The sequence below is a fragment of the Tamandua tetradactyla genome, chromosome 12, assembly GCF_023851605.1.
Source record: "Tamandua tetradactyla isolate mTamTet1 chromosome 12, mTamTet1.pri, whole genome shotgun sequence".
Taxonomy (NCBI): Eukaryota; Metazoa; Chordata; class Mammalia; order Pilosa; family Myrmecophagidae; genus Tamandua; species Tamandua tetradactyla.
This window is the reverse complement of record NC_135338.1, coordinates 77,575,418-77,602,388: the sequence shown is the minus strand read 5'-3', so window position 1 is coordinate 77,602,388 and position 26,971 is coordinate 77,575,418. Positions and strand designations below refer to the sequence as shown.

The window sequence follows — 26,971 nt, the reverse complement described above, 5'->3', positions numbered from 1 at the left end:
CAACAGTCAGACTGCCACCAGTGAAAGTTTACATGTGCTCAGGACAATGGGGGAAGGGTTACACTGGCAGAGTCCGTACAGGCTAGAGGTTTGTTTTATCCTGGCACTTGACATACCTGGTCCTGGGCATAGGATGTATTTGTGGGCCCCTGGGAAAGGTGGTCTGTGCTAGGACTGCTGTACCACATATACATTTTGAAAAATATTATAGAAAACCATGAAAAATAAATAATGAAACCCATCATTTAAAATAGATTGCCATCAGCAGTCAAGATGAAAACAATGTCAATTAAATGTATCAAATTATCCATTTTGTTAGGTTATAAAAACAATATAACAGTGCTATTTAGCATTGCTTCATTTGATATAACGAAATATCTTATGTAGCTAAATTTACAGTTATGGATGATGAGTACAGCAGAAACCATAGTATTTTTTTTGGTAAATGTATAGGCAAACATGCATTGAACTCCACTGTTTGGCTTTTATGGAATAATTAAATAAAAATCATTTTTTATAACACCAGAAACAAATCCATTATTTTGTTATAGAAGATGATTATACTTTTCTTATGTATTTAATAAGAGAGAAAAGTATATACTGCTAAATCTAATTACTTTTCCCCAGGGTATCATTTTTAGTTTTTGTGGGTAAGAGGTAGAACATATTAACGTTCTATATGATGAGATAAAAGTGAAGATTTATGGCCGGACCGCCGCGCGGCGCACGCGCCCCGCAGCAGCCGAGCCGCCCGACCTCCCTACCCCCTCTCTCTCTCCGCCGGACCGCCGCGCGGCGCACGCGCCCCGCAGCAGCCGAGCCGCCCGACCTCCCTACCCCCTCTCTCTCTCCGCCGGACCGCCGCGCGGCGCACGCGCCCCGCAGCAGCCGAGCCGCCCGACCTCCCTACCCCCTCTCTCTCTCCGCCGGACCGCCGCGCGGCGCACGCGCCCCGCAGCAGCCGAGCCGCCCGACCTCCCTACCCCCTCTCTCTCTCCGCCGGACCGCCGCGCGGCGCACGCGCCCCGCAGCAGCCGAGCCGCCCGACCTCCCTACCCCCTCTCTCTCTCCGCCGGACCGCCGCGCGGCGCACGCGCCCCGCAGCAGCCGAGCCGCCCGACCTCCCTACCCCCTCTCTCTCTCCGCCGGACCGCCGCGCGGCGCACGCGCCCCGCAGCAGCCGAGCCGCCCGACCTCCCTACCCCCTCTCTCTCTCCGCCGGACCGCCGCGCGGCGCACGCGCCCCGCAGCAGCCGAGCCGCCCGACCTCCCTACCCCCTCTCTCTCTCCGCCGGACCGCCGCGCGGCGCACGCGCCCCGCAGCAGCCGAGCCGCCCGACCTCCCTACCCCCCTCCTCCCCCTCCTGCTCCGGCTGCTCTCCAACCAACACGGTGCCCTCTTCCCCCGCCTTCACCGTGCTCCTCCGCCACCAGCCTCGACAGCCTTGCCGCCCTCACCTTTCCTCCTCCAGAACAACTACTGGGGGAGTGGAGATAATACAGAGCAGCTCCCGGAGCCACGAGGGAAATCAAAGGGACAGCGTACCCCATCCTGGAACGGCTGACTATCTGGGAGAACCAGCTCCGGTGAGATCACCAAGGGGCACGGGCTTTCCTGGGTGGGACAGCAAGCGACCGGAGTCCCTCCCTTCCACCTTCCCAGGCCAGCTGGTAGAATTGGACAGGCGGTCCCCTTAGGCCGCGGCGGCTGGTGCCCCCACCACACGAGGCCCCCCGGAACAACTGAGATAGTTGGGTCGGAAATCCCCAGACTGCGGAGAACAGTGACCGGGGGATCCCTTCCAAACACGTGACTCCCCCTTCGGCTGGGAGCAGTGCACTCTCCCGGGCTGCGACAGCTGGCGCCCTCCCGCCACGCTTGGTGCCCCGGGCCGACTAGCTAGTTTGGCCGGACGCTCTCCTGTGCTGCGACAGCCGGCGACCCTCCCCGCGTTTGGAACCCCGGGCCGGCTGGCATTCTTCCGGGACGCTTCGGTTGCCGGGCCTCCCCTACGGCGAGAGTTTTCCAGAGTTGAGGGACCCACAGCAACTTTCGCTGGTGGAACCCACAGACAGGCGTGTGCCACGTGTGCCACCTACTGGGCAGGATAGGAAGAACAGAACCCAGAGACTGCGCAGAAAAATCTTTCAACCTGTGGGGTCGAACACCCGGGGAAATCTGACTAAATGCCCAGACGCCAGCAGAAGATAACGGATCACGCTCAGAAAATTGAACATATGGCCCAGTCAAACGAAGAAACCAATAGTTCAAATGAGATACAGGAACTGAAACAACTAATGCTGAATATACGAACAGAAATGGAAAACCTCTTCAAAAACGAAATCGATAAATTGAGGGAGGACATGAAGAAGACATGGGCTGAACATAAAGAAGAAATAGAAAAACTGAAAAAACAAATCACAGAACTTATGGAAGTGAAAGATAAAGTAGAAAAGATGGAAAAAACAATGGATACCTACAATGACAGATTTAAAGAAACAGAAGATAGAATTAGTGATTTGGAGGATGAAACATCTGAACTCCAAAAAGAAACAGAAACTATCCGGAAAAGAATGGAAAAATTTGAACAAGGTATCAGGGAACTCAAGGACAATGTGAACCGTACAAATATACGTGTAGTGGGTATCCCAGAAGGAGAAGAGAAGGGAAAAGGAGGAGAAAAACTAATGGAAGAAATTATCACTGAAAATTTCCCAACTCTTATGAAAGACCTAAAATTACAGATCCAAGAAGTGCAGCGCACCCCAAAGAGATTAGACACAAATAGGCGTTCCCCAAGACACTTACTAGTTAGAATGTCAGAGGTCAAAGAGAAAGAGAGGATCTTGAAGGCAGCGAGAGAAAAACAATCCGTCACATACAAGGGAAACCCAATAAGACTATGTGTAGATTTCTCAGCAGAAACCATGGAAGCTAGAAGACAGTGGGATGATATATTTAAGTTACTAAAAGAGAAAAACTGCCAGCCAAGACTCCTATATCCAGCAAAATTGTCCTTCAAAAATGAGGGAGAATTTAAAACATTCTCAGACAAAAAGTCACTAAGAGAATTTGTGACCAAGAGACCAGCTTTGCAAGAAATACTAAAGGAAGCACTAGAGTCAGATACAAAAAGACAGAAGAGAGAGACATGGAGAAAAGTGTAGAAAGAAGGAAAGATAGATATGATATATATAATACAAAAGGCAAAATGGTAGAGGAAAATATTATCCAAACAGTAATAACTCTAAATGTCAATGGACTGAATTCCCCAATTAAAAGACATAGACTGGCAGAATGGATTAAAAAACAGGATCCTTCTATATGCTGTCTACAGGAAACACATCTTAGACCCAAAGATAAACATAGGTTGAAAGTGAAAGGTTGGGAAAAGATATTTCATGCAAACAACAACCAGAAAAGAGCAGGAGTGGCTATACTAATATCCAACAAATTAGACTTCAAATGTAAAACAGTTAAAAGAGACAAAGAAGGACACTATATACTAATAAAAGGAACAATTAAACAAGAAGACATAACAATCATAAATATTTACGCACCGAACCAGAATGCCCCAAAATACGTGAGGAATACACTACAAACACTGAAAAGGGAAATAGACACATATACCATAATAGTTGGAGACTTCAATTCACCACTCTCATCAATGGACAGAACATCTACACAGAGGATCAATAAAGAAATAGAGAACCTGAATATTACTATAAATGAACTTGACTTAACAGACATTTATAGGACATTACATCCCACAACAGCAGGATACACCTTTTTTTCAAGTGCTCATGGATCATTCTCAAAGATAGACCATATGCTGGGTCACAAAGCAAGTCTTAACAAATTTAAAAAGATTGAAATCATACACAACACTTTCTCGGATCATAAAGGAATGAAGTTGGAAATCAATAATAGGCGGAGTGCCAGAAAATTCATAAATACATGGAGGCTCAACAACACACTCTTAAACAACAAGTGGGTCAAAGAAGAAATTGCAAGAGAAATTAGTAAATACCTAGAGGCAAATGAAAATGAAGACACAACATATCAAAACTTATGGGATGCAGCAAAGGCAGTGCTAAGAGGGAAATTTATTGCCCTAAATGCCTTTATCAGAAAAGAAGAAAAGGCAAAAATGCAGGAATTAACTGTCCACTTGGAAGAACTGGAGAAAGAACAGCAAACTAATCCCAAAGCAAGCAAAAGGAAAGAAATAACAAAGATTAGAGCAGAAATAAATGAAATTGAAAACATGAAAACAATAGAGAAAATCAATAAGACCAGAAGTTGGTTCTATGAGAAAATCAACAAGATTGATGGGCCCTTAGCAAGATTGACAAAAAGAAGAAGAGAGAGGATGCAAATAAATAAGATTAGAAATGAAAGAGGAGACATAACTACTGACCTCACAGAAATAAAGGAGGTAATAACAGGATACTATGAACAACTTTACGCTAATAAATACAACAATTTAGAAGAAATGGACAGGTTCCTGGAAAGACATGAACAACCAACTTTGACTCAAGAAGAAATAGACGACCTCAACAAACCAATCACAAGTAAAGAGATTGAATTAGTTATTCAAAACCTCCCTAAAAAGAAAAGTCCAGGACCAGACGGCTTCACATGTGAATTCTATCAAACATTCCAGAAAGAATTAGTACCTACTCTCCTCAAACTCTTCAACATAATCGAAGTGGAGGGAAAACTACCTAATTCATTCTATGAAGCCAACATCACCCTCATACCAAAACCAGGCAAAGATATTACAAAAAAAGAAAACTACAGACCAATCTCTCTAATGAATACAGATGCAAAAATCCTCAATAAAATTCTAGCAAATCGTATCCAGCAACACATTAAAAGAATTATACATCATGACCAAGTAGGATTCATCCCAGGTATGCAAGGATGGTTCAACATAAGAAAATCAATTAATGTAATACACCATATCAACAAATCAAAGCAGAAAAATCACATGATCATCTCAATTGATGCAGAGAAGGCATTTGACAAGATTCAACATCCTTTCCTGCTGAAAACACTTCAAAAGATAGGAATACAAGGGAACTTCCTTAAAATGATAGAGGGAATATATGAAAAACCCACAGCTAATATCATCCTCAATGGGGAAAAATTGAAAACTTTCCCCCTAAGATCAGGAACAAGACAAGGATGTCCACTATCACCACTATTATTCAACATTGTGTTGGAAGTTTTAGCCAGAGCAATTAGGCAAGAAAAAGAAATACAAGGCATCAAAATTGGAAAGGAAGAAGTAAAACTATCACTGTTTGCAGACGATATGATACTATATGTAGAAAACCCAGAAAAATCCACAACAAAATTACTAGAGCTAATAAATGAGTACAGCAAAGTAGCAGGCTACAAGATCAACATTCAAAAATCTGTAGCTTTTCTATACACTAGTAATGAACAAGCTGAGGTAGAAATCAAGAAACGAATCCCATTTACAATCGCAACTAAAAGAATAAAATACCTAGGAATAAATTTAACCAAAGAGACAAAAAACCTATATAAAGAAAACTACAAAAAACTGTTAAAAGAAATCACAGAAGACCTAAATAGATGGAAGGGCGTACCGTGTTCATGGATTGGAAGACTAAATATAGTTAAGATGTCAATCCTACCTAAATTGATTTACAGATTCAATGCAATACCAATCAAAATCCCAACAACATATTTTTCAGAAATAGAAAAACCAATAAGCAAATTTATCTGGAAGGGCAGGGTACCCCGAATTGCTAAAAACATCTTGAGGAAAAAAAACGAAGCTGGAGGTCTCGCGATGCCTGACTTTAAGGCATATTATGAAGCCACAGTGGTCAAAACAGCATGGTATTGGCATAAAGATAGATATATCGACCAATGGAATCGAATAGAGTGCTCAGATATAGACCCTCTCATCTATGGACATTTGATCTTTGATAAGGCAGTCAAGCCAACTCACCTGGGACAGAACAGTCTCTTCAATAAATGGTGCCTAGAGAACTGGATATCCATATGCAAAAGAATGAAAGAAGACCCATCTCTCACACCCTATACAAAAGTTAACTCAAAATGGATCAAAGATCTAAACATTAGGTCTAAGACCATAAAACAGTTAGAGGAAAATGTTGGGAGATATCTTATGGATCTTACAACTGGAGGTGGTTTTATGGACCTTAAACCTAAAGCAAGAACACTGAAGAAGGAAATAAATAAATGGGAGCTTCTCAAAATTAAACACTTTTGTGCATCAGAGAACTTCATCAAGAAAGTAGAAAGACAGCCTACACAATGGGAGACAATATTTGGAAATGACATATCAGATAAGGGTCTAGTATCCAGAATTTATAAAGAGATTATTCAACTCAACAACAAAAAGACAGCCAACCCAATTACAAAATGGGAAAAAGACTTAAACAGACACCTACCAGAAGAAGAAATACGGATGGCCAAGAGGCACATGAAGAGATGCTCAATGTCCCTGGCCATTAGAGAAATGCAAATCAAAACCACAATGAGATATCATCTCACACCCACCAGAATGGCCATTATCAACAAAACAGAAAATGACAAGTGCTGGAGAGGATGCGGAGAAAGAGGCACACTTATTCACTGTTGGTGGGAATGTCAAAGGGTGCAACCACTGTGGAAGGCAGTTTGGCGGTTCCTCAAAAAGCTGAATATAGAATTGCCATACGACCCAGCAATACCATTGCTAGGTATCTACTCAAAGGACTTAAGGGCAAAGACACAAACGGACATTTGCACACCAATGTTTATAGCAGCGTTATTTACAATTGCAAAGAGATGGAAACAGCCAAAATCTCCATCAAAAGAAGAGTGGCTAAACAAACTGTGGTATATACATACGATGGAATATTATGCAGCTTTAAGACAAGATAAACTTGTGAACCATGTAATAACATGGATGGACCTAGAGAATATTATGCTGAGTGAATCCAGCCAAAAACTAAAGGACAAATACTGTATGGTCCCACTGTTGTGAACGGACATTCGAGAATAAACTTGAAATATGTCATTGGTAACAGAGTTCAGCAGGAGTTAGAAACAGGGTAAGACAATGGGTAATTGAAGCTGAAGGGATACAGATTGTGCAACAGGACTAGATACAAAAACTCAAAAATGGACAGCACAATAATACCTAATTGTAAAGTAATCATGTTAAAATACTGAATGAAGCTGCATCTGAGCTATAGGGTTTTTTTTTGTTTTTGTTTGCTTGTTGGTTTGTTTGTTGTTGTTGTTTTTTACTATTACTACTACTTTTATTTCTTTTCTATATATTGACATTTTATATCTTTTTCTGTTGTGTTGCTAGTTCCTCTAAACTGATGCAAATGTACTAAGAAACAATGATCATGCATCTATGTGATGATGTTAAGAATTACTGAGTGCATATGTAGAATGGTATGATTTCTAAATGTTGTGTTAATTTCTTTTTTTTCTTTCCGTTAATAAAAAAAAAAAAAAAAAAAAAAAAAAAAAAAAGTGAAGATTTATGCAATTGGAATAAGTATTTCATGATATGATTTGACCACAGAGTTCTGATTTCCTTAATGAGCTATACACCAAATATGAAAGAAAAACATGCAATTTTTACTCACAGGTCTCCTGTATCTTGAAAAATTTCACTGTCCTGGGAAAACATTCCATTTACAATATACAGACTCAGGATCATTACCATGTATTGCCTGAGCTGCTTGCAGACCCTTTTTTTCTTGCTAATGACACTTCTAGGGATGTATATTGAGGAAAGAACAAAAGACACTTTTAGAATTCAACAATTTGTTTGCTCTTATAGGAACTTCACTTCTTTGAGAGTAATTGGGGGGTGGGGAGAGGGGTTGAAAGAAGTGACATCACTCCCACTCTTGTTTTTTTCTAGGGTAACCACTGAGTCTAGAACTTCCCAGCACAGACCAGTCTCAGCTTCTTGGGGACAGCTTCCCCAGGAAAGCAGTTACTTAAGAGGGGGAAGGAAGAGGCTTAGGCAGGCTTAGGATATCTCAGAAATCACTGGAAGATTCCATGTAGAACGGTTTCCTTGGTTGTCTCTCACTGATTGGGACGGCTCTGGGGAAGGCCTTGAGGGAGGAGATCCCATGTGAAAAGCTCAGCAGGGTTCCTGGAAGGTGAGCACTTGAAATTTGTTACCTTAAAATTGGCTGTGCACGTGTTCCCCTTGGAAAGTCTTTGCCTGGACCTAGCGTTAGCCTAAAGGCCTCTGAGTAAAGAGTGCAAAGAGCTCCTTGTAGTTTGGCAGGGTACTTATAACCCACTGGGCAAGTTGCTAAGTTCCCAGTTAGGGCTTCTTAGCTTCAATAGGGAACAGCTTAGAAACGCAAATTAAAAATTCATTGCTCCTCCCTAGACCTACTAAAATTTGAGGGATAAGGCCCAGAAATTTGTTTTAACAAGACCTGTAGGGGATTCTGATACTAAAGTTTGAAAACCACTGCTGTAGGGAAAGGTCATTGGCCCCCGAGGGGGAAATGCTGCAGCTCCTCCTTGGGGGAGCTCCCTGGCTCCTTCCCACTGGGAAAGCTCATGCCCTACCCTCCCTCCCCACCCTGCACCCGTCCAGAATTCACAGCCCCCTCCTCGCACTCCATGTGTTTCTGCTCTGCTTCCAGCCTACCAGTCCAGGAGGTGCTAAGCCCCTCGACTCTACCCTGTTGCTCTGTGGGACCCTGATCTACCAGGGTTCCCAGTGGTCTTATCCCATCCAACCCTGAGAAATCAGGTAGATAATCCTCAGCTGGCTTCTGGGCAGATTTCTCAATTGATGGAGAATTTCGTGGGTGGGTGCTGTGGAGTGGGTAGTAGGGGTGAGTGATAAATTTCATGCAAGAATCCTCATTAAAGACAAGGGGAGTTGCTGGATACTATTAATATTGATGAACAGAAAACTGAGCAACACACAAAAGATTGAATACCATCTCCTAATAAATATGAAAAAATTTTACCTTTCCAATAATAAACATGTAAATGTAAATATGAAAATACTACTTTGCCTGTTGTCAGAAATCTAAGTAAAAAAAAATGAGGTACCAGCCAATACTAGCAAGGGTTGGAGGAAAGATAAAACAGTAACTTTTTATCCTACTGATGGGATTGTACCTCATTAAAGGATTCTACATCCAGAAAGCAATTTGGCAAAATGAATCAAGAACCATAAAAATGCTTACTCTTTAAAGTCATATTTCATTTTTATACATTTCACCTTCAAAAATAGTGCCCATAAACGTTTCCCTGCAAGGATATTAATTTCAGGATCATTTACTTATGATAAAAATTGCCCACAGTGGAACTATTAATGAAAGAGGAATAGAAAAATTTATCAAGGTAAATTTATCAAGGTAAATTCATCAATGGATATTATTTCATATACTGCGAATCTGTGCTCAAAGAAAATTTAATGACATGGCAGAAAGTAAGTTATATTCAAAGAGTGGGACCCAAACCTTATATAAAAATTCACTTCATTGAGAAAAGAAAAAATTCCAAACGTGGAATTGTCTGATTGAACTTGCACTTTGCCCCTATGTGCCTTTCATATGCTGATTGGTTGGTTTTATACATCAACTGATCAGCATTTTGAGCTATCTCATAGAGGCAGTGCTAGCTGCTCAAATAATTTGTGCAATTATTTGACTATTTTTATTGTACTTTGCCATTATTATTTATAAAAATGAGAGCAAAATGCAACCTTGAAAGGTGTAATAACCATGCTAGAGATGTCATTCTCACAAATGAAATGAAATCAGTCTGAAAGTTGGAAATTTGTAAGTGAGCTCTTTACCATAGTCATACTTATATTGACTCAGTCTGGATGCTCAATTGTTTGGGGGAAATTTAAAATTGATAATGATGTTATAAGGCCAGGAATAAACTTTGAATATGTGTCTAAAAAAAGTAAGATTTGACTAGGAATTTGTAATAGTCTTATATTCATAACATATTCATATCTTGCATTAATATTACAATTCCTATATTCCTAAAATATATTGCTATATTTATCATATGCTCATGTCCTATTTTCATGATATAAATATTTATAATATTTACAACATTATTTCTGAAACTAGGAATCTGCCTGCACGCATAGAAAAAAATCTTGGAAAGCAATATGTTAGAATTTTAAAATATTAAAAAATGGTTATTTCTGGATGGTCAGACCACTCTCATTTGTATTTTACTAAATATGCTCAGGAAATCAGATAAAACACAAAATGCTATTTTTAAGAGTGAGGGTAAGAAGAAATTGAACCTATTTACCTGGTAAAATGTAACTGGTTATAATTATGTTGGTTATAATAAGATGACACGCTTTTCTGGGCCCATCCTGGCCAGTTAATAGTCCTTTTGATTTGTGTTCCTCAGAGTCTAACACAATTCTCCTGGTACATCGATCCCCTGAGGGAGATGTGGAAATTAGAATCAAAGAACCTCAGAATCATTTAAATTGGCAGCTCCCCTGCCTCTTCAATGCCCAGTACTCTTTATCCATTAGCACTAACTTGTCTTTTCTGTGAGAGCCCTTCAGTCATCTTAGGCAGCTACCATATTTACCCTCATTTATTTTTTCCTGAAATTTATTATTATTTCCAAAGCACCAGACATGGTAAAAGAAAATATAGGTTCTTTCATGGTATTATCTACTGATATTTTCTCTTTTTCAGGCTGAATATGTCCAGTTCAGTCATTTCTCATACGACACGGTGTGGGCTGCTCTATTTTGGACACTTTTTTTCTATATGTTCTGATGTGTCCATGCCCTTTAACATATGACAACCAAAATTAATACAGAGGTGGCATGGAGGCAGGATAGGATAGAACATCGAGGCTGTGGTCCCTGGTTTTCTATTCAAATCCAAAAGAGTTAACGTGCAACTGCAAACTCCCTAGAATAAGTATTTCCCCTAAAGCCCCCCAAATCCCCAAAATCATAAAGCTTGTAAAATCATGGGCCTGAAATGGACTCTTCGTTAATTAAAAAAGCCTGGGATCATAAAGATTATTAAACTGTGTGCCCCAAACAAACTTAGTGACAGAGCTCCACAAGAACCAGTAGTTACCTCTTCCTGAAACAAAGACACTGGGCATTCAAAAGCAGAAATGGAAAATAATTGCTAGTGAAAACTTCCTGTAAAACAAGCTAACCCATGCCACTCAGGATGTGTCTCTCTTCACCCTGACTGCGCTAATTTCTCTAGTGTATACTAACTTTTCAATAAACTTTACTGCTTACTGCTACTTGCTTTCTCATCCCTGAATTCTTCCTCATGGCAAAACTCTGAGCCTGGAGCAGGACTCTGCTCTTGGTGTCAGCAGAGCTCCAGTTACAGCCTGACCTGTGTAGAGTACAAAAAAAGTTGCCTCTCTCTCTTTCCTGTAGTTGAGGAGGCGTCAATGCTGCTGTTGTAAGATTACACCTGTGTGGACCACCACATGTACTTAGTTTGCTTAAGGATGTTCTCAGCCTGCAAGACACAAAACCTGAATTGTCTTGTACCCACAGACGAACACCTGAGTCTGCCCCTCAGCCTTTAGTCTCCCCCTTCCTTCCAACTCCACAGTTGGCCTCAGACCCTCTTTCTTAAACACAGTTTGGCCATTTATGCCTCTGAGGATCTCCAAACTTACACCGTTGAGCTCAAGCAACTTTGCAGACATCTTACCAGCTCATGGCTTAACTCTGACTAACTTTCCAGCCCCAATTTCCTGCCTCACTGTTCAACCATAGGACAATGATTCTCACCTGGGGGGCAATTTTGTCACTCTCCAGGGGACATTTGACGATGTTTAGAAACAATACTGGCTGCCCCCACTGTGGTAGTGGTGAGGTGGGGTGGGGTCCTCCTGGCCTTTAGTGGGTGGAGACCAGCAATGTTGCTACACAACCTACAATGCACAGGGCAGCCGCCCCTCCCCCACCCTTATTATCAGGCCCAAAGTGTCAGTAGTTCTGAAGCTCAGAAACTCTGCCCTAGGTGTATGAGGAGTAGAAAATTAATACATGCAAAGTGCTTAGGAGGTCTCAGAGTTGATAATATGCCTTCAATAAATGTTAGTTATTGTGGGATGGTATGAATAGTAGTGTCCTCTCTCGGAGTACTTATCTCATTGCTGAACTGTCAAACTACTTCTTGAATTTGATTCAACGTTCAATTATGAAATGCATAGCGGCATGCGAACCCTGCAGCCCCCACCCCACCTATGTAGTGTCCTATGCATTATAGCGCTCACACGTGGGAATGGGTCAGTAAACGAACAAAGTGCTGACCACCAGATAGAGGGTGGACACCCCGATTCTGAGATTCTGAGTCTATGAAGAAAGAAAAGCGGTTGTTGGTTTGGAGTGCATTTATAATTAATTTCATGAATTAAAAAATTCCTGCAGTTAAGTGACTTTGAATTGAGGCAAGAGAAAATGTGTGCAATTACCATGTTCTATGAGGGAAACACAAATTCTTGTTTGTTTTTCCATGTGTAAAGTTGGCTCTGACCTAGAGAAGCTTGAGGATGATGTTTCCATGCCAATGTTAGACCTTCTTAATGAGCTTTGAATCTAGAAGGAGAAAAGGCCAAACAAAAGGAGAGTGCACCCTCTACCCTTACCACTTCAAGGCTTCTGAGAGAAGGCAATGATGTGATCCCCAATAGGCTCAAGTGCTCCACCCACCTCCAGCAGTTTCTCCCAAGTCACTGCAAATTAAAATATTTGCATTACAAATACAGTTTTCTCTTGGGAATCAGGAAAGTATTGAGTTAAGCAAGTAATTGGATGACCCGAGAAGACTAAATACTAGTCTAAACCTCAAGGGGAAAAAAGAGCTTTCTTTGAAAGTTCTCATAGTGTTTTAGGGATCTGGGGATTTGAATTCTGAAAATGGTATCAGAATTGCCCCTTTGCTCTTATGGATGCCTGCAAGCTGTAGAAATTGGAACGATGGGGAGCGAGTCCCTGAAGTTACTCCCTGAAGTCGCCTTTTCATCTCTAGCCCTTGGAGTGATAGTTAGTTTTTAGTACAAGGGTGCCAGACCTGGAACGTGCTTTGCTCCACTCCACCGGAATGTGTTGGAAGTCTTTTCTAGAACTATCTTGTTTTCTGGTTCTGAAAGGGGGATTGTACTAGTGGGCGGCCGCGCTGTCACCTACGTGATGTATTAGCTGCCCTGTTCTCAAACTTGAGCAAAGCGGAATTCTATGAAAATAAATACAGACCGCAAAGCAACCAACCCAGCAGACGCCCTGGCATGGCTGGGCTGTGGGCGCAGGCTCATGAATCGCAGGATTGATCTGGGATGGAGGGTTCTCACTGAGAACATCACACCCTCCCCATTCTCCTTTAACACCCAGCCTTTGGCACATCATTCAGAAATAACTAAACTCCGCGTGACTTAGCATCCAGGACAGGGTTTCATGTGTTCTGAATGGTCGCTGAGGTGTTTTTAAAAGCTGCTGATGGTTAACATTTCTCTGAAAGGTGATTAATATTTGGCAGCATTATAATAGTAAAAGAAATCAATTGAGGGTTAATGCAGCCTCCTAGATGCACTTAGATTTTTCTTCTGGTGGGTGGGTGGCGGCGTCTATCACTTTATTGGCTGCACTCTCCAGCCCCCGCCCCCACGCCGCGCCCCCCCCCCCCCACCCCGACGGTTCCTCCCAGCTGCCGGAGCTGCCCATCAGGGGCTGGGAGGCCCCTCATGTTGCATCATCCCATTTACTCTGGGTTCCCATCCCTACTTTGCAAAGAAAAAAAAAATACGACACATACGTTATACAGTATGGTGTTCAGTTCATAATTAAATTGGGGATCTTACCCCAGCTCTTAGTTTTACATGCCTGTATTTTCACGGCAGCCCAGCGAGAGCAAGTGACTAGCTCTAACGCTAAGTGGAGAATGGTGGCCACTGGTGGCCGAGCCGCTCAGTAGGACAAGCTGCTTGGTGCACAGTTCAGCCCAGTCCTTCTGAGAGAGTCCACTCCTTCAGCTAAGTGCATTCCTCATCCGTTCTGCCCTTCCCAAATAGCGTCACTACCTGGCCTACCTCTCTCTGCAACCACTTCCAATGTTCTCTCTTGGAATTATGGTTGATTCTAAGCCTTGGGGGGCTGGCTGGAGAGGGTACTGAACCCTGGAACTCTGCAAAAGACCTTTGTCACGCGTGATGCTGAGTTGTAGCCCCAAGGCATCTGTGATCACGTTAACGTTGAGCACAGGATACTCCGTGGTAGTTGGCAGAGAAATTGGGATTTATCTTTGTCTCCTCGGGGGAGGCAAAATTTACAGAGATGTGGAGTGTACTGTGGGCAACAGTGCCACCTGGTGGTGCAATGGCCAGCACAGGAAATAAAACGAAATGTGGAGTTCAAGATAAGAGGTAGGCACGCTTTACGTTCAGCTGGTTTCTCAGGGAGAAACAGATAAAAGTGGCTTAACCTGGAAAAATATGCTGCCTTGCTTTTCATTTATATTTCCTTCTGGTACTTTAAATAAAGATGTCATTTTTAACAAAATGTCTAGATCTGTTTTACACATTTTTTTCCTGAAAAGTACCTTATGCTTATTATTAAAAGAAAGCAGATAATGTTTCTAAAACGAAATCACCCTTCAATCATTTACAACTTTTATGGTAGTCATTGCCAAACCTATCCATCTATTTTTATTGGAAAATCTCATCAGGAAAAAAATCAGTTCTTCAAGTTTGTATATGGCAGATCGTCTAAGAGAGTGAACATGTTCTGTGTCTCAAGCTAATAATCATCAAACACTGAGGGGACTCCTGGTGCTTGAGGCATTTCAGAAGAGGAGGGCTGAGGGGTGGACTGGCTGACTGTCACAGAGGCAGAGTGGGCTTCCCTGGATTTCAGGAAATTAGGGGCCACAGCTTGCATGAGAGGAAGAGGGAAGGCGCGAGATAAGGAGGCCCCAGTGTAGCCTAAATATTCACACAGGAAAGGAGAGCTACTGCGGCTGTATCGGCCCACTGTGAGCTGCAGCCCTCACACCTACATTTTTCAGCCAGTTAATTCACAAAGGGATTTCTAAGATCAATATGGAAAACATATTATATTTTATAGACTATACCTGGTAGATTAGATACAAGGTTTTCCAATTAAATTTATTTCTAACAATATTACACTTTCTGCCAACAAAGTCTTCTTAATTGAGCCAGCGTTTCAGTGGGAGGATTTAGAAAACAAGAAGAGAATGTGTTCTTGCTCTGGTAATTCTATCAGAGCATCCAGGAAGGCAACTGGATTTTCTGATATATTTATGGCATGGACTGTTTGTCAAGGACTCCTAAAGAATGTGCACTAGCATTCTAAATGTATGATGTATGTGTGACATGATTTCATTTCCCTTAACAATCTGTGACTTTCCCAGGAACAATCCCTCTTCATGAAAGTAAATGTAATTTGATGTCATTCAAGTAAGAATAATAAAATGTTCTGTGCGAATGTGGGAGTCAATGTCCTGCAGAAGCATTCCTAGTTTGCCATACACGCGGTCTAATAGATTAGAATACATGTCTTAAGCCAACTGTTTTTCAAAAAAATAAGACTATAAGCAATTTCAACAAGGAAGAACATTCATTTAAAAATAAAATAAAATGCAGTGTTGTACAAGATTGGGCTTTTATCATGCAGGAAAAAAAAATCTCTTGCTTTTCCCCAGTATTTTGATATATTATGGATTCATGGTAACAAGATGTATGTATTTAGTCAAGTGAATTTATTGGGAAATATATTTTAGTAATAAACACTAAGAGTTTTATAGAGATTGAGAATTATATCTCAAATTGTCCTGGAGATTTACACAGTTTAGCAATTTAAAAATAAACATATCCAATCTTTGTCTTTCTAAAGAGTTTTAATTCTCCAAAGAGCCTCAATATTTCATCTTTCACTTTTATTTTAGGTAATAAAATCTCATTTTTAAAAACGGTTTGGATTTAGAAAGGTCAGACAGATCAGTCATTGTGCCCCTGTCAGGACTGCCCGTCTACCCCCGCAGGCGTCCCCCTCCAGCCTTTCCCATTTCCAGCATCCAATCCCCATTTGATATCATGTTTCTTAGCCCAGACTCAGAATCTCTTGGTTGCCGCTAAAACAAAAGTTTGTAATTCTTTTATACATACTATTTTAGAGGTTGTCTACCAATTTGGAGTAACAAAATGCAAAATAATTTTAAAATATTACTGAGTTAGTGTATTTTTTTTTTCTTTTTAGCTGTTTCCTTGCAAATGAGTGATCCTGTAAGTACAGCCCTAATGCAACTTCTACAGTTTTTTTACCTTTCATCATAATCAAGTACCATTTCTGCTATCCTCACCTGGTACAGGGTTGAGGGAAGCTCAGAAGCTCCTACACGGCCCTGCTGGGAGGACTGGAGTGACCCCACCTGTGCTGGTTTGAAAGGATGTATGTACCCTAGAAAAGCTTTGTTTTAATCAAAATCCCATTTTATAAAGGTAGAATAATCTCTATTCAGTACTGTATGTTTGAAACTGTAATCAGATCATCTCCCTGGAGATATTATTTAATCGAGTTGTTATTAAGCTGGATTAGGTGATGACATGTCTCCACCCACTTGGGGGGGTCTTGATAAATTTCTGGAGTCCTATAAAAGAGGAAACATTTTGGAGAATGAAGGAGATTCAGAGAGAGCAGAGCAGACCTACATAGCCATGAGAAGCAGAGTCCACTAGCCACTGAACTTTGGAGATGAAGAAGGAAAATGTCTCCCGGGGAGCTTCATGAAACAGGAAACCAGGAGAAGAAGCTAGCAGATGATGCTGTGTTCACCCTTTCCAGATGAGAGAGAAACTCTGTGTCACCATGTGCCTTCTCACTTGAGAGAGAAACCCTGAACTTCATCGGCCTTCTTGAACCAAGGTATTTTTCCTTGGATGCCTTAGATTGGACATGCCTATAGACTTGTTTTAATTGGACATTTTCTTGGCCTTGGAACTGTTAACTAGCATGTGACTAAATTCCCCTTTTTAAAAGCCATTCCATTCCTGGCATATTGCATTCCGGCAGCTAGCAAACTAGAACACCGCCTATTCAGTGCTGCTGGGGTTTTAGATGCCAGCTCTGTGTTTTAAAATCCTTGGATACCTTGATGATAAAACTGGTCACAGCATCAAACCTGACACGTTTTGATAGAAGTAAAGGCTGAGGCTGCAGGAGACACAAAATCTGTGTCTGAAGAAAATTGAGCACCAAAGAGACTACTCAAGGAGTTCAAGCTGCGACCAATGTACTAAAAAAGGAAAGAAAGAAAGAAAAGAAAATACACAGAAGTCTCTGCCCTTGGCCTCTTCTCTGGGCCTCCGTGTGGGTCTTGGACCTTTCCAAGCCCCCTCCTTCCTGGGAGGAGGCTGGGCGGAGCAGGGCTCATGGGACCCTCCCCAGCCCCTTCTGACAGAGGAGCAGTGTTCTGTGGGCACACTGACCCGCTTTCTTTCTCCTTAACGAGTCAGGATATCTTGGCACCGACAGTTTTCAGTGGGCTGGTATTCTAATTTACTGCACTATTTTAAAATACTCAAACATTGGTCTTTCTGTTAGGACAAAACCACTGTTTTAGTAGCTACTCTGAAACTTGTACATCTTTGAGAGTTATAAACTCCATTAAAATTTTAAACCAACAGAGGTACACCTGCTTAAAAATTGTTCCGACCACATCCTTCTCTGTTTAAAGCTTTTCCATATTATGTTGCTGTGGTTTTAATTCCCAGTTCTCAGCAGCTTACTAGTAAGGCAGAGCCCACTTTCTCCATTGAGCGGTCAATGGTGACTTCTCACAACTGGGGCAGGGGGGGGAGTGGGTGGGGAATGTTAAACGAAATAAGACTGGGTTCCTCAGAAAATCAAACCTAGAACTCCTATGTGACCTAGCAATTCCACTCTTAAGTATAAACCCAAAAGAACTGAAAGCAGGGACTCAAATACATGCACATGTATGTTCAAAGCTGTACTGTTCAAAATCAGCCCGAATGCCCACCTATGGATGAATGCATAAATAAAACATATAATTGATAATATAATGGAATATTCTGCAACTCCATAATGCACAATAGAATATCTCACCATCAAAACAAAAGGCATGAAGTACTGATATATGCTACGAGGATGAACCTTGAAGACATTATAACAAAGTGAAAGAAGCCAATCACAAAACACCACATACATGATTTCATTTATATGAAATATACAGAAAAGTGAAATCCATAGAAACAAAAAGCAGGTTCCTGGGGACTGGGCAGTGATTGCTTAATGGACATGAGGTTTCCTTTTGGGGTGATGAAAATGTTTGGGAACTAGATGGAGGTGTTGGTTGCACAAAATTGTGAATGTATGAAATGCCACTGAATTGTTCACTTTAAAATGGTTAATTTGAGGGTATGTGAATTTTACCTCAATTTTGAGAAAAGTTCCTGAGGGAGCCATCATTTCTATCAAAACCAAAGCAAACCAAAATCAAACAAGCCACAATGTGGCAGGGGAGCTGGAGGACAGAGAGAAGTTGTCAGGTCCAACTCCCAGCTTCTCCCAAAGTTGGGCATCCTCCCTTCCTGAGGTCAGATAACATTGCATCTGCCCCATCCCCACCCTGACTCATCCATTCCCTTGGGGGTGCTGAGAGGGTGATCCTTTTTTCTAGGATGAGTTGTTTTAGGCAGCCACTTCTTTCCCAGCTACTTCCCTGGAGAAACTCAGTCTAGAAGGAGAGAGGTCCCTGGTCTTGGCTTACTCCATCCACTATCCATGCTATTTCTCTTTGTCTCTGAGGACCAAGAGGAGAAAAGAAGAGTGACCTGTGTCCCTTAAAAAATAAATTAAAAAAATTAAAATGATGGACCTGAATTAAATGCCATTCTATCGTTATTTTAATTTTTCTCTGGTGTTTTGTTCCCGGGGAGGGCAGAGGTCAGAGTGGAGAAGAACAGAGGACAAAAATTTAATATAAATCCGGTCAGAGTGAAGCATAGTTAGGTACTTTACAAAATCACTTGATTTGGGAAGTTCGTGTGGCCGTGGCTGCCAGAGGGAATCTTAACCAGCTCCAGTAGGGGGCAGGCATTGCAACCTGATTGAAAGGAAGTTAGAGAAATTGTGGGGCAGTGTTTGAAAAACAAGCCCGCCTATTGCAATCTAGATTTCATATTTGCTTGGGGGCACTTGTCTGATGGACCGCTAGCCAGCTCTATACCTCACCTCAAGCCAGCTCTGTTGCACCGCTGGTGAAAATTAGAATGGTCAGTGAGGAGCAAAGAGGAGGCTTTCAGGTGGATTTTTGATAACAGGCATATTTGTATTCTAAGAGAGCGCTCCCTGAATAATTCTGCTTTGAAATCACATCATTAGACTTGGACGATCCTGCTTCTTTATCCTATGTTGTCAACTGAACTCACTGGAGATGTTCTACCCTGTCAGACATGATAAGGAAATCGGCTTTGGTGAGCTAGTTCATTAGAAGTGGTGACCTAGGTTTACCACATCCATCCTGTTCAGTAAGTCCTTTTGCTTAAGCACAATATTGAAAACATTGAACCCCTCTACTATGAAGTAAACATTGTCAACGGAATAGCCAAAGGTTTGACTTCTGAGTTCCTTGAAAATTTATTTTAAACTTCTTCCCAATTTGGGACAAAAATGGAGATGGCTATCAGCTTTCATCAGATTGAGAGAGTCAAGAGCTGGCCAGCTTGGGGGCTATGGAAACAAAGTCACATGCATGAAGGTCCATCACGGTGCCCTTTAAGTAGTTGAGGAAACACCAAAAACCATCCTGCCCCATTGAAGAAGGCCAGAATGCTTTGCCAAATCCTTTAGGGCAAAGAACACTTTTAATGGTCTTCATGGATGCCCTGGGAAGCAGGAAGACAAGACATTTTCCTTCTAATTTTAAATACTTTTTTATTATGGAGCATTTTGAATATCAAAGTGAGAAGTATAGTATAATATCTATCACCCATATTCAATCCAACACCCAGACTTGTTTCAGACATCTCCCCTACTATATATTTTTTCTATTTTGAGTGTTTAACCTTTTATCTTGTAATAACTTCAAACTCACAAGAAAGTTTCAAAAATTATATAAAAACAATACATAGAATTCCAATATTCTCCTGCAGATACCCCAATTTATGAACTTTTATCATTTTACAACATTTATTATATCATTCTAATTCTCTCATCTATCTGTCTAATCTACTTATCTATCTATTTCTACCCATTTAAACATTTAAGAGTAGGTTGTATACATCATGGTCCTCTAACACTTAAATCCAGGCAAATTTCTGGAGAACAAGGATACTCACTATGTAACCACCTTAAGTATAGCTAAGTTCAAGAAATTTAACAGTGATATAAAGCATACAGTTCATAATCCAACTGTTTCAGTTGTTCCCATAGTGTATTTTTTGTTCTAGTTTGGAAATTAAAAAATTTTTTATTTTAGCAATGTATATGTAACCTAAAATTTCCTCCTTTAACTATATTCAAATGTAAAATTCAGTGATATTAATTACATTAACAATGTTGTGCTACCTTCATCATTCTCCATTACCAAAACTTTTTTATCACCCCAAACACAAATTCTGTACCATTTAAGCTTTAAATGATCCCTCCCTGTTACTTTCCTAGACTCTAGTAATTTGTATTCTAGTTTCTGACTATGGATTTGCTTATTCTAATTATTTCATTATCTTTCTGTCTTATTTCATGGAACATGAAGACTTCAAGATTAATCCATGTTGTCACATGTATTAGAAATTTGTTCCTTTTCATGGCTGCATAATATCCCATCATCTACATATACCACATTTTGCTTATCCATTCGTCTGTTGTGGGAGACTCAGTTGTTTTCATCTTTTGGCAATTGTGAATAATGCTACTATGAATATCGGTGTGAAAATATCACTTTGAGCCCTTGCTTTCAATATTTTTATACCCAAATGTAAAAGGATATATCTAAATACCTAAAATTGGGGTTCCCTAAGCATATGATATTCTATACTTAAGTTCCTGAGCAGCTGTCAAACTATTTTCCTTCGTGAGAGAATGAATGAGTGTTCCTTTTTCTCCACATTTTCTCCAGCACTGTTATTATTTTGCTTTGTTTTGTTTTATAACAAGTAACCATTCTAATGGGTATAAAGTAGTATCTCATTGTGGTTTTAATTTGCATTTCCCTAATGGCTAGTGATGTTTAGCATCTTTTCACATGCTTTTTGGCCATTGGTATGTGTTTGTAGGAGAAATATCTATCCAAGTCTTTTGCCCATTTTTAAAAATGTTTTTTACATTTTTATGGTATGATACCATGTATGTACAAAGCAAAGAAAGAAAAAGCAATAGTTTTCAAAGTAATTACAAGACAGATCCCAAAGTTTGTCATGTTTTTGCCCATTTTTGATTGGGTTATTTGCCTTTTTTGCTATTGAATTGTACAATTTCTTTATAAATTCTGGATATTAAACCCTTATCAGATATGTGGTTTCCAAATACTTTCTCCCATTCTGTAGGTTATCCTTTTTCTTTCATGAGGCTGTCTTTTGATGAGCAAAAGCTTTTAATTTTCATGATGTCCTACCTATTTACCTTTTTTTTTTATGTTGTTGTTTGTGCTTTTGATGTAAAGTCTAAAAAAAAATGCATGTTTTTATTGATGTTTTCAAAGAACCAAGTTTTGGTTTTGTTACTTCTCTCTATTGCTTTTTATTCTGTTTCATTTATTTCTGCTCTAATCTTCGTTATTTCATTTTTTTCTTTCAGTTTGGTTTTAGTTTGCTGCTTTTTTTTCTTAGTTTCCTCCAGTTGTATCGTTAGTCTCTGAGTCAAGCTTTCTTCTTTTTTTTAAATTTAAGCATTTAGGGCTGTCAATTTCCCTCTCAGCACTGCCTTTGTTGTGTCCCATAAGTTTTGATATGCTGTGTTCTCATTTTCATTCATCTCCAGTTATTGACTGATATTCCTTGTGATTTCTCCTTCGACCCATTGATTGTTTAATGTGTGTTCTTTAATTTCCATGTATTTGTGGACTTCTAGTTCTCTATCTGTTATTGATTTCTAGCTTCATTCTATTGTGGTCAGACAAGATGCTTTGCAGTGTTTCAATCTTGTTCAATTTATTGAGAAATTGTTTTGTGACCCAACATGTGGTCTATCCTGGAGAATGATCCATGTGCACTTGAGAAGAATGTGTATCCTGGTGTTTTGGGTGCAGTGTTCTGAATATGTCTAGTTCACTTATCCTGTGTTCCACTTCTCTGTTTCCTTATTGATTTTCTGCCTTGATGTTTTATTCACTGATGAAAGTGGTATTGAAGTCTTTATTATTGTAGAGGTGTCTATTTCTCCCTTCTCTCTTGTCAGTGTTTGCTTCTTGTATTTCGGGGCACTGTGATGAGGTGCGTGGATGCTATGCTTCTTCTTGGTGGACTGACCCTTTTATTAATATATACTATCCTTTCTCTCTTAGATGTTGATCAAAATTCTATTTTTTTCTGATAATAATATAGCTACTCAAGCTCTCTTGTGGTTGCACTTGGCTTGGAATATCTTTTTCATCCTCTCACTTTGAATCTATATGTGTCTTTGAGTCTAAGGGAAGTTTCATGTAAAAAGCAGGTAGTTGGATTGTGCTTTTTTGTATCCATTCTATAACCTACTAGTATGAGAGATAACAACTGACCGTCAATAGTATACATGTTCCATGCTCTTATATACATTTCCCCCCTCTTTATATGGTTTTTGTCAAACATTACCTCTTTATATTATACATGATCTTTATGAGGAAATATGAATATTTCTTAGGCAATTTTATTCTAAGTCTTACAGGAAATAGTATTGAGTTATATTCTAAGGATACAATGACTTTGGGTTTTGCATATACCCTTTTAGTTCCCTTTGCTGATGATCGTCACTTCTTCTTACTGTTCCAAGTCACTATCTCCTGGCTTTTCCTTTCAATCTGAAGAATTCCCTTTAGCAATTCTTGTAGGGTAAATCTTTTGGTGATGAACTTTTTCAGTTTTTGTTTATCCATGAATGTCTCAAACTTTCCCTCTTTTTTTGAAGGACAGTTTTGCCAGATAAAGAATTTAAGTTGGCACTTTTTCTCTTTTAGTACCTTAAACATACTGTATTACTGCCTTCTTGCCGCCATGGTTTCTGATGAGAAATCTGCACTTAGTCTTAATGAGGATTCCTTATACACAATGAATTGCTTTTCTCTTGCTGATTTCAGATCCTCTATCTTTGGCATTTGACATTCTGATTAGGGTGTGTCTTGGACTATGTCCATTAGGATTTATCCTGTTTGGAGTATGTCACACCTCTTGCACATGTATACTTGTTTCTTTCATAAGAGTTGGGAAATTTCCAGCCATTATTTCCTGTAATATTCTTTCTGCTCCTTTTCCCTTCTCTTCTCATTCTGGGACACCCTTGACACATATGTTGGTACATTTCATGCTGTCACACAGGTCCCTTAGACTCTGCTCAGCTTTCTTCTATTATTTTATCTATCTGCTCTTCTGACAATTTGATTTTGATTGTCTTGTCTTCCAGTTTGTTGATTCTTTCTTCTGCCTGTTCACATATGTTGTTATATACCTTTATGGTATTTTTAATCTCCATTATTGTATTTTTCACCCCCATACGTTCTGTCATGTTTCTTTTTAAATGCTCTATTTCTTCTTTTTTCACACATTTACTTCTTAATATTCTTTAGTGCTATATCCATATATAGTTTATTTCTATACCCAATTTCCTTCAATACCTTAAGTTGATTTAGGTGATTTGTTTGAACTGCTTTGATTAGTTGTTCCAAAGTCTGTTTCCTCTTAAATTTTAATTTTTTCCCTTGAATAAGCCAAATATTCCTGTTTCTTGTGATTTTTTGCTGGTAGCTGGGCATCTGATTATTTTGTTGTGCTAATTCTGAAAGTCAGTTTTTTCCTCTTGCCTAGGGTTTTATTGTAGATTGACTTTGTGTTGAGGCTCTTTTTCAATGTTTGGCCGAGCTTATACTGAACCTTTAGTGCAGCCTGTGTTTAACTGTACAGATGTTCTCTTGTCTTCTGTACCTGTCCCCTGTCCTGGACTTTGGGAGCAACTTTTAAGATAGCACTTTTATTTGTAATTACTTCTCCTTGAGGAGATTTCCTTTCCCTTTTTCCTTCTCTGAGGGTTCTGGGCTATTTTGTTGTTTTTTACGCAGATTTTCTTCCTGAGCAGCTATGACTTGCTAAACTGCTCTACCCTGCTCAGTGCTGCCTTTTCATTATACCTTTCAGCCCTAGGGCCCAGTCTGCCTTATATTGGTTAGGTTTCCTTTTTTTTCCATGAGGCTTTTCTGGCACCCAAGTAACTTCCATGTTAGGATACCCCTAATCAAATGGAGTCAGTGTTCAAAAATGTCTATCTTATTTTTTTTTATTTATGCTCTCTAGTAATTACTGATTGGGTTAGGTATGTGCACCACTTGTCAGCAGTTCCACTGCAGGTCTCTTTTATTTCCCGAGGGCTCTCTTCTATGCATGAGGTTGCCAACCCTTGGGCCCTACCCTTCATCTATGTGGTCTTAGGTGCTGGTGCCTGAATATGCATGGAGTTGTAACTCACTGCTGTGAGTGGTTCTGTGGTCTGTGACCACAGAAATGAGACTGCACCTGAGTTGCTGCTGCTGCATGGCTGTTAAACCCAGGAGGGACCGAGTAAAGGGATGAGGTAAAGACTGGCATGTGAGGGCTGCAGATCTCTTATCTTCTTTTTGGGTGTATTTTTCTTTATCTTCAATTCAGCATTTATGGAGTTCTTTTCCAGCCTGGCATCCTTCAGAGTTCCGAAAAAGTGGAATTTGTCCTTTATTAGTTGTTTCTGATAGGAAACTTTTCCAGGGATGTCTCATGTCACCATCTGGATGATATAACTCCCCCACTAATTTTTTGGAGGGAGCATCTAAAAACATATCCCAAACATCATGTTATCTCACCAAGAAGTGTTTCACTGAGTGTCACTAACTGACAAAGACGTTTTTTTTCCTATATAGCACTTTTATTAACAATAAAATTAACAATAGTTTCTTAATACTTTCTAATGCATGACATCTCAAAAATATCTTTTTAACAATGGCTTGTTCAAATCTAAATTAAATCAAAGTCCACATGAGACATCTGTTGTTATGTTACCAAATGTCATCCTACCCTATTTTTCATGGACTTTATTATTTAGACCAGTTTTAGATATACAAAAAAACTGAGAAGATAGTGCAGAGTTCCCATGTACCTCATCCCTAGTTTCTCCTATTATTAATATCTGCATTAGTATGGTATATTTGTCACAATTAATGAGCCAATATTGATACCTTGTTATTAACTAAAGTCCATATTTTATTCTGATTTCTTTAGGTTTTAAGTAACATCCTTTTTCTGTTCCAGGATTCCATGCAGGGTCCTACATTAAATTTACTCATTGTGTCTCCTTAGGCTCCTCTTGGCTGCGACAGTGTCTCAGAATATCCTTGTTTCTGAGAACCTTGACAATTTTGAGGAACACTCATCAGGTATTTTGAAGAATGCCCCTCCACTGGGATTTTTTTAGTGTTTTTCTCCTTTATCCTGGGATTATGAGTTTTTGGGAGGAAGATCACAGTAGTAAGGGGTCATTTTCATCACATCATATCCAACATACATTCTGTCAACATGTCTTATTGCTATTGATGTGGACATGGATGAGCTGGCTAAGGTGGTATTTGTCAGGTTTCTCCAGGGTAAAGTCTACTCATCTTTCCTCACTTTTCCATACTATGCTCTTTGGAAAGATGTCACTGCACAATCCACATTTAGGGAGTAGGGATTTATATTCCCCCTGCCTTCCTCTATTTTTCTGTATGTCACTGATGATTGGAGAAGCTTGGCCATTTTTCCTGAGCATCCCACATTCAGAATTGGGCTTATTGCTTCCTCGTGAGGGTATTTAACTTGTTTCTCTTTGCCCTATATGGCCTGCAAATGAGTAGTTATTTCTAGAGGGCCATATTACATTTAAATTCAATTTTGGGGCATGACTTCATCACAGCTTTTCTATACTTAGGGCTTGCCCAAGTTAGTCCTGGTTTATATCTTTGTCTTGATGTAATTATCAATATGTCCTTCTTTAGATACTAAGTCATAAAGCCACCAGACTCATACTTATAATATCATGGGGCATGCACTACCCAGATGACTCACTTTTAGTGGTGCCAAGTTTGATCAATGAGTTCAGATGGGCAAGAAATCTTTTTATTGTCAATTTACAGATAAGGAAACCAAGAGGTACAGTGTTTTGACTAATATGACATAACATGTAAGTGTTATAGCTGGGACTGGAGCCCAGGTATTAGGACTCAAAGTCTTGCTTTGATTTTCCCTTTCTGATTCCCAGAGTCAGAGCATCCATAATGTAATGCAGGTTCATGGTGTACCTTTAACATCCCAGAGTTTTACACCCCTGGCAGCATGGCCCAATGAAGCAGGTCAAGAATGAAGCTGGAAAGGAAATGATTGTGGCTAGTAAGTGTATGACATGAACTGGGGGTGGGTGTTTGTGAACTCTTCTGAAATCTCAATTGCTTTTTGGAAAAGAAGTGGGCAGAGGGTCCAGGCAATTGAGCAATTTGTATATTTCAAGGCAGAGCATCACAGCCTCCACCACCCCCTCTATGTTTCCACATAGGTGCCTGATGAGAGGCCTTTTTTATTCCAGTACACCACCACCCCCGATTTTTTTACACTTCAAACTTAACTCAGTGAAGCTGACACAAACTGCTTTATTAACTTTCATAGGCTCCCTCGGCTCCACCATCTGGGCAGGGCTGTGCCTTGGCCCAGTGTGTGGGCTGCACTCCTTGGTATTGA

At 40.2% G+C, this 26,971-nt stretch overlaps 1 pseudogene across 1 annotated transcript in view; it reads left to right on the top strand.

The window, feature by feature from the left end:
- LOC143651611 (adapter molecule crk-like) overlaps positions 1–26,971 on the top strand; it is a 66,445-nt pseudogene that overhangs the window by 29,013 nt on the left and 10,461 nt on the right. Inside the window, exons 2-3 of the transcript XR_013160069.1 lie at positions 25,562–25,638; positions 26,374–26,420. The product of XR_013160069.1 is annotated as an adapter molecule crk-like (transcript). The remainder of the gene's footprint in view (positions 1–25,561; positions 25,639–26,373; positions 26,421–26,971) is intronic.